We start from the raw sequence: 15,191 nt of genomic DNA, 5'->3' as shown, positions 1-15,191 counted from the left end.
TTCGCGAGTGGGCACTCTATGAATAAGTGTTGTATTGTTTCATCATGATCACAAAAACAACAACGTGAACTACCTACCCACCGCCTCTTTAATAAGTTATTTTTGGTTAGGATCACTTGTTTGTGAACGAACCACATAAAGATTTAATACGGAAGGGAACCCTAACCTTCCAAATATGTAACGATTTCGAGATTGGGCCAGAATTAATTAGATCCATGTAAAAAAATTCAACGTAAACACCCCATTTCCGGCTAACTTCCAGTGCACTGAATCAGGTTGGTCGGGTAATTGAACATCTATCAATCTCCGGATCAAGTGCATCCAGGCAGTCCATCGCTCACCAACTAACGCACGTCTGAACTGAATATTCAAGGGAGTCGATTGAAAGACAGTGCCTATGTAATCCTTCTTATGTTGCACAATATTATATAGGGTGGGGTACTGTATGGCTAGTGGCGTCTTCGCTAACCACGTATCCTCCCAAAATATTTTTGACATCCGATTGCTAACCAAGAATTTGACCCTACGAAAGAACAAATCTTTCGTTCGCATGAGTCCCTTCCAGAATGGCGAGTCAGTTGGTCTCACGGTGACCTGGGCTAGTGTTTTCGATTGTAAATATGTATTGCAAAATATCTGTGCCCACATACCCTTCGGCTTTGTTTCTAACCTGTAGAGCCATTTACTCATAAGACATTTATTCTTAACTTCTAGGTTTTCAATACCGAGACCCCCTGGTCCTTGGGTCGGCATAGAATATCCCAACACGCGAGACAGTATTTCTTATTGGCCCTCATCTAACTGCCAGAAGAATCGAGATCAAAATAAATCCAGTCTCTTCCGCACCCCTTTGGGTACCTCGAAGAAAGATAATAGGAACATCGGCATACTAGTAAGTATTGAGTTGATCAACACTAGCCGACCTCCATACGACATTAGCTTGCCCTTCCAGCAACTAAGCTTTTTTTTCAATGCAATCTTCGATGCACTTCCATTGTTTAATAGAAAGCTTATGGTGATGAATCGGTATGCCCAAATAGCTGAATGGCAAGGAACCTAATTCACACCCAAACAATTGTCTATATATGTCTTGCTCTTCTTTGGCCTTACCAAAGCAGAACAACTCGCTCTTGTGAAAAATTATTTTATTCTAGACAATTGTTCGAAGAGACATAATATGAGTTTCATATTTCACGCTTTAGCAATGTCATGTTCCATGAACAGTATAGTGTCGTGAGCATACTATAAGATGGAGACTCCCCCATCGACCAGATGAGGTACTAGCCCATCCACTTGACTATTTTGCTTGGCCCTGCCTATAAGAATGGTCAACATATCGGCCACTATATTAAATAGGAGAGGAGACATGGAATCCCCCTTTCTCAACCTCTTGTGTGTCTGAAAGTAGTGACCGATATCCACGTTAACCTTGATTCCGACACTACCCTTCTGGACTAGAGAACCCACTTGGTTCCGCCAATCCTCACTAAAGCCTTTCATGCACATTGCCTGCTGAAAGAAAGGCCATTCAACTTTATCATATGCCTTCTCAAAATTCACTTTGAAGATAACCCCGGTCTACAACTCGTCTTGAAGAAGAGGCTGAACCGTTTTTGTTTTAGTGAACTTGTGTCAGGACCCCGATCCTATGCCACACCGATCTAGCATGTAACACCTCATATCACTTTGCGGCCTCACGCACGGTATCCCCACCGGTGTCGCCTTACCAGGCCCGGGACCGTTTGCGTCTTTTGGCTCATGTATATGATAGTGTCGCTAGCATCCATATGACAAAGAACCCGGGCTGACATGGCTAGTCGTGAACCCAAAGTGGCACTAACTTACAGGGACAGACATACATGACCCATCAACAAACGTATCGGTCATCAGCGAGTGAATCTAGGTTGTAGCAGCTGGGCTAGCAGGACTCCGGAGAATCTGGGCTGTAGCAGGCTAACAGGACTCCGGTAGACACCACGTGACATTTCCCCAAAGGGATAGACACATGATCGAAGAAGGACACATGCCGGCCAGCCTAAGTGTTCCGGAGCAGTAGCAAGCTATCATGGCTCAGTGGAAGCACTAGGAGACATTTCCCGGTAAGAGAGGCTACCAAGGTTAAACAACTAGATAGTCAGATCCCACACATACCAAGCATTTCAAATCATACACACAATATGCTCGATATGTGCAAATACAACATGGCATCACAGCATAACTCCATGACTCAAGTATTTATTCAATAGGCTCCGAGGAGCGAGATATTACAAACATGGGTCTCATGACCCAACATTCAAAGCATACAAGTCAAAGCACAAATAGAAGCTTAACATGTCTGAGTACAAACATGTACAAATGAAAAAGGCTGAGAAGCCTGACTATCTACCAGATCCCGTCGAGGGCACAAGATCGTAGCTGAGGTAACGAGCTAAACGTCGAAGTCCATGCAGAATTACTAGTGAGACTGAAGTCTCTCTGCAAAAAGATAAAATAGGCAAACGTGAGTATAAATGTACCCAACAAGACTTACATCAGAACTAACTACATATGCATCATTATCAACAAAGGGGGTGGTGGGGTTTAACTGCAGCAAGCCAGCTTTGACTCGGTGGCTATCCTGAACTACGACTGCAAGTAACTCTTTGAGGTGGCGCACACCAGTCCACACATTCACCATATCAATACACCACTATGGATCCGCTCCCGTCTCCCTACGAGAATGCCATCCATAGCACTCACGCTTATCTTGCGCATTTTAGAGTATCCACTTTCACTTGTCTATGAACTGCATAGGCAACCCAAAGGTCCTTTACCGCGGATGCGGCTATTCGAATAGATCATATTAACCCTGCAGGGGTGTACTTATTCACACACGCTCTCTCCACTTACCGCCATGTACACGTCATGTATCTCGGCAACCTTCAAGCGGAAGCCTGGCGAGGGTGTCGGCCACGACCTGACTAACCACGCAAGTCTCTAGTCCAGGTTTATCGCCTATTCGGGTTCCATCCGCAAGGAGATCCGGCCGAGGTGTTGCTCACGACCCCAAACGATGTGCGCAGGGTTCCCAAGCCCCCATTCGGGTGTCACTTGGTACACCGTGCCACTGCACCTAGTCTATCCCAAGCCCACTTGTACCGGGTGCCACTTGGTAGACTACTAGCACTACCTACAAACACCAGAAACTAGTTGCAACTCCTGGATAGAGATCAGGCTGATTAATAAGTCGAGAGGGGTCGAGTTACCGGAACCCAATGTGTGGTAGTAGTTGTTCATGGATCACAAACACAGAACTCAGTTCCTGAGGATGGATTCAATGAGACAACCCACCATGTACTCCTACATGGCCTCTCACCGCTACCTTTACCAAATCGTGTTCACACACTTAGCTCACACACAGTAGGACATGTTTACACACCTCCAATTCATCCCCTATGAATCAGACCCGACTCAACTCTAAGAAATAGCAGGCATGACAAACAAGCATGAATGAGTAGGCACATCAGGGCTCAAACAATTCCTACTCATGCTAGCGGGTTTCATCTATTTACTGTGGCAATGACAGGTCATGTAGAGGAAAGGGGTTCAACTACCGCAGCATGTAATAGTTGAATCATTGTTGTCCTGATGCAGTAAAAGAGAACAGGAGCGAGAGAGTGGTATTGTATCAGAATGAACAAGGGGGTTTTGCTTGCCTGGCACTTCTGAAGATAGTATAACTCTTCATCGGTGTCATCAATCATATTGTCGGAACATCGTCTACTGAGAGGGGACAAACATCGGCAACAGAGAAAGAACACAATCAATGCAATGCAACAGTATGATGCATGAACGTGACATGGCAATATGCTGTGATTTGGGCTAATGCAACAGAAAGTCATTTTGTTTGAAGTGGAAATTCAAAACTGCATCCAATTCCAAGTCCAAATCTATTATTAAATTTGTCCTAATTATGTTTCATCCTAAACAGTGAGGTTAACTTTCTCAAACATGCATGAAAATAGTACCAATGGATAGATTGGATTTTTCTGATAATTTTTCATATATAAATTATTTCATTTGGAGTTACGGTTGATTTTCAATGATTTTTTTAAGTTTAAACTAATTTCTGGAATTTCCTAGATTATTTTTAATCTAGAAAACGATTAACTGTGTCAGCATTGTGTAAGCATGATGTCAGCAGGTCAAAGGGGCTGGTCCAAGTCAATTCTGACAGTGGGCCCCGCACGTCAGTGTCACAGGGGTTAAACTGGTTTAACTAAACTTAACTGAAGTTAGTTAGGGCGTGGGGCCCATATGTCAGTGACTAGGGAGGGTAGTTAGTGCCCTAATTAGTTTTAGCCTAATTTGACATGTCAGCCGGCCGGGATTAGGCCGCCGGCGACCTCAACCAACGGTGGAGGCATGACAAGATATCTGTTCCGTCGACCATTCGTCGCGCGGGTGGGTTCTACGGGACCCTGGGGATGCGCCGCGTCGAATGGTGCCACTGATTGGTCGCGTAGTCGCCGGAGCTGGCGGGGACGAGCACATCCGCGGCGGCGCCCGCATGGAGTTCGGGAGCTCTCGGCTTCGGCGACTAAGCTAGCTAGGGGACGCGGTCGACAATGGGGCAAGGGGGGGTTTCAAATGGGGCCTCACCGCGAGTCTGTTGGGAAGGTCAGTGGGCTCGGGGGCGCTTGGATCGAGGCGAATCGACGGCGACGAACCGCAGCGGCTGAGGACAAAGACGATGATGGTGGCGACGTTGTAGAGTGCCCAAGGATGTGTGGCTCGTCTGGGATGATGCAGACGATGAGGCGAAGCCGATGAACACGGCGGTTGGTCGAGGGATGGGCGGTGAGCGTGATGGCAGTGAGCGGCGGCGACGGACGTGTTCGGGTCCGAGGTGCGGAGGCGAGGGAGAGAGCAAAGAGGCATGGGAGTGGGCAAGGGGATGCTGGCCATCTCCCAGGCGCGAGAGAATGGCGTAGGGAGTCCAGGCAGGCAGGGAGGAGGTGGAGGCCTCGGGCGCGTTGGCGTCAACACGCCTCTGCCTACTAGCAGAGGTTGAGGACGACCGCTTCGCCCTGGTGGGCTGGGCCTCAGCTACAGTGCTGGGCCAGCTGGGCTGCCAGGTAAGTTGCACAGGTAAGTCAGGTAGGTTTCCTTCCTTTTCTATTTTTGTTTATGTTTTTCTATTCTTTTCTCCGTTTTGATTTAGTAATAAAATACCAAACCATTTTGTAAAATGCTGAAAATAGTTTTGGGCACTTCTGAAATTATCTCCAATAGCCCTCAACTAGTTTCACCATTATTAGAACATTTAAACTATTTATAGAATTTAAATGCCCCAATTCAAATACAATACGGATTAATTCAAAAATCTAGAATGTCCTAGAAATATGTTCACCATTTTTGGAAGAGGTTTTTAGCCAATTCAAAAATGATGAACTTTTGTGCAGGGCATTTTGGGTTCATTCAAAATATTTTTATTTGAACCTAGTTGAGTTCATTTGGTGCTAGGGTTGAACATCCCCAATTCAAATTTCAAAAGAATTTAAACATGATGCAACAGAGAAGTGCTAGCCTAGTGCAAGGTAAAGCTAGGGATGTGACAACTCACCCCCACTAAACAAGAATCTCGTCCCGAGATTCAAACATAGGGTAAGATGGAAGGGGGAACGCAAACTAACACAATCTTCACGGTCCCGGTTGCACTTCGAAGAACATTGATTCTATCACCATCTTTGTCTCGATGTCTCGCCCTGAGAACTTCAACCAATCATGGCAATGAGAGGAAAGGGAAAACGCTGGAAGGATTGATCTTCTCGAAGATCAAACAACTCAGGATCAACTCACGAAGTGAGACATAGAAACATCTCTCGAGCTGAGACACGAAACATACATCTAGAGGGATGGAGTGAATAGATGACGAAGGTTCACTAGATAGGCAACAACCCCACACTTAAGAGGGTGGTGTATGGTTGTCAACGTAGCGAGGAGTCGAGTTGCCATGACACCATAGCAAGACATCTCAGAGGAGGTGGCTCGCAGAATTAATACCTTAAGTGGCAAAAAGCATTACTTTTGATATAGAGATCACTGCGACTCTAAATACCAGCCTAAGGCAATTCACCAACAATCATTTGGCGGGGTTCGAAGGAATGGCATACCCAAACTACTATGGATGATGTGGACTACCTTGTTGAAGACAACGCAATGAATGATTTTTGCTTATCATCGGAAATGGATGGGACCCATGGTAGGCTGGCACAATGACGGTGCTAGCTGGGAACAAAATGCAAATACTAGAAATGAAACTAGTAACTGGGAGAAACCCAGTAGTAGAGAGTGAATCCTCTGTTTGAAAGGTTATAGCATAACCGAAGAAAACTGGGAGCAATCCCAGTTAGTGCCGATGATAACACCTAGTGTTTGTGCATGCTCTCAAGAACTTGAGCATTTCCATAATCATCAAGGTTTTACCAATATCCATGTCAAGGATCCTGGCAACACAACATACTACCATGATGAATGTTGGTGGAGGATGCAGATGCAAATGAAGATAACACTTTCTCATATTTCACCTTAGTGAGGCCAAGGAAACAAAATCTGGAAGATCGACCGAGAGACATTTAACACTCCTCTTCTAATGTTCTCGTTTATGTGCTAGTGTATCCCATTCATAGATATGGTTTGATATCTAGAACATCAAGTAAAAGGTCGGACTTCGGTAACACAACAATCCATAATGATCAACTATGGAAGTAAATCCTGTGCAATTCTTATGGGGAGGTGGCCAACTTCCCCAATCGAAATACTACAATAATAGGTCTTCCGGTTGGGTGTGTTGGCCACGACATCCACTTTACCGGGTTACAAAGAGACCAATTTTATAGTTCTCGGGAAACATTCCAACCATCATATCAGCCTGAGATTCAGATCTGGTTAGTGTCAGGTTAATCTAGACTCATCAAGTCTAGAAAGAAAAATGAAAGTTTGCAACACAAATCGACAAGATGACGTTGCCAGATTCTTGGGAGATGAACTACGATAGCAAGATCCAAAACATGAGCTGGTTCTGCTACACACATGTGAGCATGCTGTCCCAGACAAGCATGAGCACGTAGTAGTCTTATAATAAAACACTACCGAGTTCAGGTGGGGAACCATCATCGAGGATATCAAAGTCCTTGCATAAGGTATACTCTTAAGAAGAAACTTCTTCTCCTTGAACAAGTCAATCAGTGGCTTGGTGTGCTAGGGAACGCATATAGAATGGAGGCGGCCAACCTATCAAACCATAGAGTACTTCGCACATGTGTGACTAACTTGGGATGATTCCAAGGAAGCAAAAACAATCTTTCTCGAACTCACGGCGGCAACTTACATCAAGTGCACATGAATTAGAGAAAAATCACTTCTTTCATCCAACACAATGCTTCATGAACGGGACATGAAGATAATTCTTGTAGAAGTTTCCAACACTAGCTGGATGTTCAACACAAATCATGGAGGAGACAGGATGTTGTTGATGGGCTCAACAACAAGTCATCGAGATTTCCATGAAAATGGAATTCCACAATTATGTGAACAAGTGATAGCATTGGTCAGAACAAAAGATATAACAGTGTATGCTCGAGGAAAAACCACGAGTAAGACAACATTACGAACATTGTTGGTTCTGATTTGATTTGACAATAACCCATACTCAAATCAAAGATTGGATAAGTTGATATGTCCATTAACTGATCACGAGGTCAATCGATGGAAATACCATCCTTCTTCAACACACACAAATATATCCCTTAAAATGAACTAAGCTAGTCAAGCTTTTATCTTCCAACTCTCCAAGTTATTGTTTAGCTTAACCAACTAGCTCAGGGGTATCCGGCACAGATTCTTAGAGAAAGGGTCGTTACAAGAAACCAACTTGATCACGAGCTCAACATAACAGTCAAGAAACAACCTGATGATACTTCCGAGAAGATATTCGGAAAATCACGAACCACCGATATGTTACTAAGGTCAAGAACAATCTTGCTTTTCAGGGCAAGATGATATGATCAAAAGAGCGAGGGATTGACACAATCCTTACTCATTGATCGAATAGTGCATCGAACTAAGGACTAGGTAGCACGATCAACCTTAGGGTGATGATTCAATAATCAACATGCTAAGAGTGAGGTTATTGTCCATTTAACTACCAAGCAACGGAGTTGCTAGGGGTATAGATTTCACACATCACGATTCACTTGTCGGCACTCCGGTTGCGACAACACGGAACCGAGGAATGAATAATGATGGCGAGAAGTATCACTACGTCAAGAATCCATAAGAGAAGGTGCAATCCTCATGACATTCCTAACATAAAGTGGGTAATACTTCAGGGTAGAACAGAACAAAAGATGGGTTGGCATTTTGATGTGCGAGGTACAACTACTTTGACCCAATCCTGGATATGGATGAGGTACTGGAGTTTGTTTCTCCTAGTCATTCCAATTAGAATGGCTTGACGGACCACAGGAGTAATGGGCATTGATAAACACGATTACACAACTACTCCTTACTATCAATTGATAGACGAGGACCAGAAAGCGACTAAAGAGGGACAACTTGAAAGAACATATGATTTTCTGAGTTGTGGATGCATAGATTAGCATGTCGAAAGAGTTCAACATATTTCTTCTGGATAACCCATGGAGAAAGGTAGAACTGGCAGAGCCACAATATAGAATGAAGAACTCGCCAAAAGCACTCTGGTTGTGATCTTTCGGTTCAATGAGGAACTTCTGCCATAAGTAGTCCATGGTATTTGGAAGAAAGAAATACCATGAACCTCGAGGACTATTGCAAAGGTTACTAATATCCTAAAGGAACTAACAAACACTATCAACATGAAGTAAGTTGAGTGAATCTCGGGTTCAAAAACCCAGTAATAGAGTACCTACTACTAAGTGGCATCTCAGGATGCTTTCGAGAATGATGGCCAGAATCATCACACTGGGAACACAAAGCATGGCTAGATTACTAGATGATCCCCTAAGACACCTAGGTTCATAATAATAATTCCAACATATATGTCGAGGCAATAGAGTACCTCAACTCAACAATTAGTGTGATTCACCTGGCCTAAAGGAACATCGAAACCAGAGGGAAAGGATTTTGCAAATGCATCAGATTGTTTAGAAACCTGGGACGACTCAAACAGCATAACGGTTGTAAATGCTCAAAAGGATTTAAGACATCATGCAAAATGGTGGCATAGCCACTCAACATCACAATATCAAGGTTCCGAGTTCAATAGCCAACATACAGAAGTAGTACAGACTGAACTGAGGCTTGAATCCAACAATCTTATAAGTTTGCGGATTAGTAACACGTGATCCTGATAGAAAGAAGAGAAAGCTTAGTTCCTTAACCCCGTAGGAAGAATAAGATGACCCGGATCAGAAGGCATAAGGTATAAGGAGTAAAAAGAGCCTTGCATTCCATCCCACAATAAATTCCCTTATATAACTAAAGAATTTCTAGATACGACTTCGGCCGGTTTGGCTTGGTAATCCTACAGGAAGTTAGGCTCTGATACCAAAACTGTCAGGACCCCGATTCTATGCCACCCCGATCTAGCATGTAACACCTCATATCACTTTGCGGACTCACGCACGGTATCCCCATGGGTGTCGCCTTACCAGGCCCGGGACCATTTGCGCATTTTGGCTCACGTATATGATAGTGTCGCTAGCATCCATATGACAAAGAACCCGGGCTGACATGGCTAGTCATGAACCCAAAGTGGCACTAACTTACAGGGACAGACATACATGACCCATCAACAAACGTGTCGGTCATCAGCTAGTGAATCTGGGTTGTAGCAGCTGGGCTAGCAGGACTCCGGAGAATCCGGGCTGTAGCAGGCTAATAGGACTCCGGTAGACACCGCGTCACATTTCCCCGAAGGAACAGACACAGGATCGAAGAAGGACACATGCCGGCCAGCCTAAGTGTTCCGGAGCAGTAGTAAGCTACCATGGCTCAATGGAAGCACTAGGAGACATTTCCCGGTAAGACAGACTACCAAGGATAAACAACTAGATAGTCAGATCCCACACATACCAAGCATTTCAAATCATACACACAATATGCTCGATATGTGCAAATACAACATGTCATCACAGCATAACTCTATGACTCAAGTATTTATTCAATAGGCTCCGAGGAGCGAGATATTACAAACATGGGTCTCATGACCCAACATTCAGAGCATACAAGTCAAAGCACAAATGGAAGCTTAACATGTCTGAGTACAGACATGTACAAATGAAAAAGGCTGAGAAGCCTAACTATCTACCAGATCCCACCGAGGGCACAAGATCGTAGCTGAGGTAACGAGCTAAACGTCAAAGTCCATGCAGAATTACTAGTGAGACTGAAGTCTCTCTGCAAAAACATAAAATAGGCAAATGTGACTACAAATGTACCCAGCAAGACTTACATCAGAACTAACTACATATGCATCATTATCAACAAAGGGGGTGGTGGGGTTTAACTGCAGCAAGCCAACTTTGACTCGGTGGCTATCCTGAACTACGACTGCAAGTAACTCTTTGCGTTCACCATATCAATACACCACTATGGATCCACGCCCGTCTTTCTACGAGAACGCCATCCATAGCACTCACGCTTATCTTGCCATTTTAGAGTATCCACTTTCACTTGTCTATGAACTGCATAGGCAACCCAGAGGTCCTTTACCACGGACGTGGCTATTCGAATAGATCATATTAACCCTGCAGGGGTGTACTTCTTCACACACGCGCTCGCCACTTACCGCCATGTATACGTCATGTATCTCGGCAACCTTCAAGCGGAAGCCTGGCGAGGGTGTCGGCCACGGCCTGACTAACCACGCAAGTCTCTAGTCCAGGTTTATCGCCTATTCGGGTTCCATCCGCAAGGAGATCCGGCCGGGGTGTCGCTCACGACCCAAAACGATGTGCGCAGGGTTCCCAAACCCACCATCCGGGTGCCACTTGGTACACCATGCCACTGCACCTAGTCTATCCCAAGCCCACCTGTACCGGGTGCCACTTGGTAGACTACTAGGACTACCTACAAACAGCAAAAACTAGTTGCAACTCCTAGACAGAGATCAGGCTGATTAACAAGTCGAGAGGGGTCGAGTTACTGGACCGCAATGTGTGGTAGTAACTGTTCATGGATCACAAACACAGAACTCAGTTCCTGAGGACGGCTTTAATGACACAACCCACCATGTACTCCTACATGGCCTCTCACCGCTACCTTTACCAAATCGTGTTCACACACTTAGCTCACACATAGTAGGACATGTTTACACACCTCCAATTCATCCCTGATGAATCAGACCCGACTCAACTCTAAGCAGTAGCAGGCATGACAAACAAGTATGAATGAGTAGACACATCAGGGCTCAAACAATTCCTACTCATGCTAGTGGGTTTCATCTATTTACTGTGGCAATGACATGTCATGCAGAGGAAAGGGGTTCAACTACCGTAGCATGTAACAGTTGAATCATTGTTGTCCTGATGCAGTAAAAGAGAGCAGGAGCAAGAGAGTGGGATTGTATCGGAATGAACAAGGGGATTTTGCTTGCCTAGCACTTTTGAAGATAGTATAACTCTTCATCGGTGTCATCGATCATATTGTCGGAACGTCGTCTACTGAGAGGGGACAAACACCGGCAACAGAGAAAGAACACAATCAATGCAATGCAACAGTATGATGCATGAATGTGACATGGCAATATGCTGTGATTTGGGCTAATGCAACAGAAAGTTATTTTGTTTGAAGTGGAAATTCAAAACTGCATCCCATTCCAACTCCAAATCTATTATTATATTTGTCCTAATTATGTTTCATCCTAAACAGTGCGGTTAACTTGCTCAAACATGCATGAAAACAGTACCAATGGATAGATTGGATTTTTAGATAATTTTTCATATATAAATTATTTCATTTGGAGTTACGGTTGATTTTCAATGAACTTTTGAAGTTTAAACTAATTTCTGGAATTTCCTGGATTATTTTTAATCTAGAAAACGATTAACTGTGTCAGCATTGTGTAAGCATGACGTCAGCAGGTCAAAGGGGATGGTCCAAGTCAATTCTGACAGTGGGCCCCGCACGTTTGTGACACAGGGGTTAAACTGGTTTAACTAAACTTAACTGAAGTTAGTTAGGGTGTGGGGCCCATATGTCAGTGACTAGGGAGGGTAGTTAGTGCCCTAATTAGTTTTAGCCTAATTTGACACGTCAGCCGGCCGGGGTTAGGCCGCCAGCGACCTCAACCGACGGCGGAGGCACGACAGAATCTCTGTTCCAGCGACCATTCGTCGCGCGGGTGGGTTCTACGGGACCCTGGGGATACGCCACATCCAACGGTGCCACTGGTTGGTCGCGTAGTCGCCGGAGCTGGCGGCGACGAGCACATCTGCGGCGGTGCCCGCACGGAGTTCGGAAGCTCTCGGCTCCGGCGGCTAAACTAGCTAGGGGACGCGGTCGACAACTGGGCAAGGGGGGTTTCGAACGGGGGCTCACCGCGAGTCTGTTGGGAAGGTCAGTGGGCTCGGGGGCGCTTGGATCGAGGCGGATCGACGACGACGAACCGCAGTGGCTGAGGATGAAGACGACGATGGTGGTGACGTTGTAGAGCGCCCAAGGATGCGTGGCTCGTCTGGGATGATGCAGACGACGAGGCAGAGCCGATGAACACGGCGGTTGGTCGAGGGACGGGCGGTGAGCGCGGTGGCAGTGAGCGGCAGCGACGGACGTGTTCGGGTCCGAGGTGCGGAGGCGAGGGAGAGAGCAAAGAGGCAGGGAAGTGGGCAGAGGGTGCTGGCCATCTCCCAGGTGCGAGAGAACGGCGTAGGGAGGCCAGGCGGGCAGGGAGGAGGTGGAGGCCTCGGGCGCGCTGGCGTCGACACGCCTCTGCCTACTAGCAGAGGTTGAGGACGACCGCTTCGCCCTGGTGGGCTGGGCCTCAGCTACAGTGCTGGGCCAGCTGGGCTGCCAGGTAAGTTGCACAGGTAAGTCAGGTAGGTTTCCTTCCTTTTCTATTTTTGTTTCTGTTTTTCTATTCTTTTCTCTGTTTTGATTTAGTAATAAAATACCAAACCATTTTGTAAAATGCTGAAAATAGTTTTGGGCACTTTTGAAATTATCTCCAATAGCCCTCAACTAGTTTCACCATTATTAGAACATTTAAACTATTTATAGAATTTAAATGCCCCAATTCAAATACAATATGGATTAATTCAAAAATCCAGAATGTCCTAGAAATATGTTCACCATTTTTAGAAGAGGTTTTTAGCCAATTCAAAAATGATGAACTTTTCTGCAGGGCATTTTGGGTTCATTGAAAATATTTTTATTTGAACCTAGTTGAGTTCATTTGATGCTAGTGTTGAACATCCCCAATTCAAATTTCAAAAGAATTTAAACATGATGCAACAGACAAGTGCTAGCTAGTGCAAGGTAAAGCTAGGGATGTGACAACTTGGCCTTCAGTCTTTGTTCTGCTGGAAGACTTTCTAGTTTGTCATGATCTTGCAAGTTTGGCAACAATATAGTGGGACTAAAAGGCATACGCGCTGGAATAATCAGATATGGATGTGTTCAATGATTGCCATGGATGAGAGGGGAGAGGGGCACTTGGACGACGCATAGCGAAATCCAAGACTACAAATGCATCAATCGAAATAGTGAATCATAATCTAGATGTTACCACAATCACCATTATTGCCTACAAATCCCTTTTTCTTCCAGCAATGTCATCTCCATAAAATAAAGTAATTGGGGCGACCAGAAATTGATCTGAACACTGAATTTGCAGTCATCGTAGATGTTGTGGGATCCCGCGCCCTCGGCGGGGAAATCCTCCGCACCCATAGTGCCAAAAGTGAAACATGACCTGCCGCTCGCTGCTCGCGGCCGTTCAGTTATGTGGGTATCTGGAGGTGGATATCTCAGCATTGAATGAGTGTGATTACTGGAAGTGGGGAGGGACGTCTGGATGGCGTGGGACTGTAGTCTATCCGGTGGTAACATCAGGCTGCATATTGGCCGGAGCCGGGGAATGTGACCGTGTTCATCCTTTGGGTACAGCAGGGGATATGGGAGAAGAGAATTTTGGGGGTTAGGACAAAATGCATCTAGCACTTCGTTTTTGAGAAATATGTTATGACTGTATCTAGAAAGAAATGTTCTTGGTAAATGGCACCCACATTGGATGTTTGTGTCATTGTGTAGTCTGTAGATATGACATGTGTAGAGTAGGTAGTAGGTGTTTCATGGCTGGTATTGTGTTAAAATAATTTTAGAAAAAGAAGAATGACCCCCGGCCTCTGCATCTGGGCGATGCATACGGCCACTTTATTAATTATTCTCACAAGACCTTACAAAGTAATACAACAGTAAGACTAAAGCCGCCGTCTAAGCAACTCTATCCAGTTGATGAAGGGGCGCAGATAGCCTGAGCCTAATACCAAACAAACATCGCAGCCAAACCTAACATCTAAGACCCGAGGTCCCATCCAGGACGCCTGCCGGGCATGGGTCTCACCGGTCCGGCGTGCACTCAGAGGCCGCCGCCGCCAACTGCCACCGCTCCATCTTCAGAACTGTACTGATGCATCAACCTTGCTCGGTCCAGCTATAGTCGATGCCACCATGGCGCCCAACGGCACCTCCTCCCTGCGCGCAAAACAGCTGAGCACGTCGCGGTCGCCACTGATACACCTCAGCACCATGCTGTCAAGTACCACCAGCCGACACAGCTTGAAGTCTTCGGAAGATCTGTCGTGCGTAGCGCCTGCCGACCAGGCATGACAAAGCGTAGCACCTGTTGGTCAGGCATGACTTGAAATCTCCACCGAAGCTCCGTGCAAGATGAAGCCGCTCCACCTCCAGCCTCTCTGAACGGGACGGGAGCACCCCAGGAAGACACGGCAAAGAGTTGATCACCACAATCACCACGAGAGCCGGACCAGCCGACCGCCATGGCGAAGCGACACCACTAAAGAGAGAACCGCCGCCATCAGAAACGCCAAGAACGCGCTGCAGCTGTCCCACCTCCCCGCGGACTCAAAGCGGCGCCTTCAAGAAGGTGACGAAGCCGGGCACCGCCGCCGCCAACCAAAGTTGTGGGTTTTCACCCAGGTGCAGGG

The sequence above is a fragment of the Triticum dicoccoides genome, chromosome 1B (assembly GCF_002162155.2).
Source record: "Triticum dicoccoides isolate Atlit2015 ecotype Zavitan chromosome 1B, WEW_v2.0, whole genome shotgun sequence".
In the NCBI taxonomy this organism is placed as follows: Eukaryota; Viridiplantae; Streptophyta; class Magnoliopsida; order Poales; family Poaceae; genus Triticum; species Triticum dicoccoides.
The sequence above is the reverse complement of the archived record's forward strand: the minus strand, read 5'-3'. Positions refer to the sequence as shown.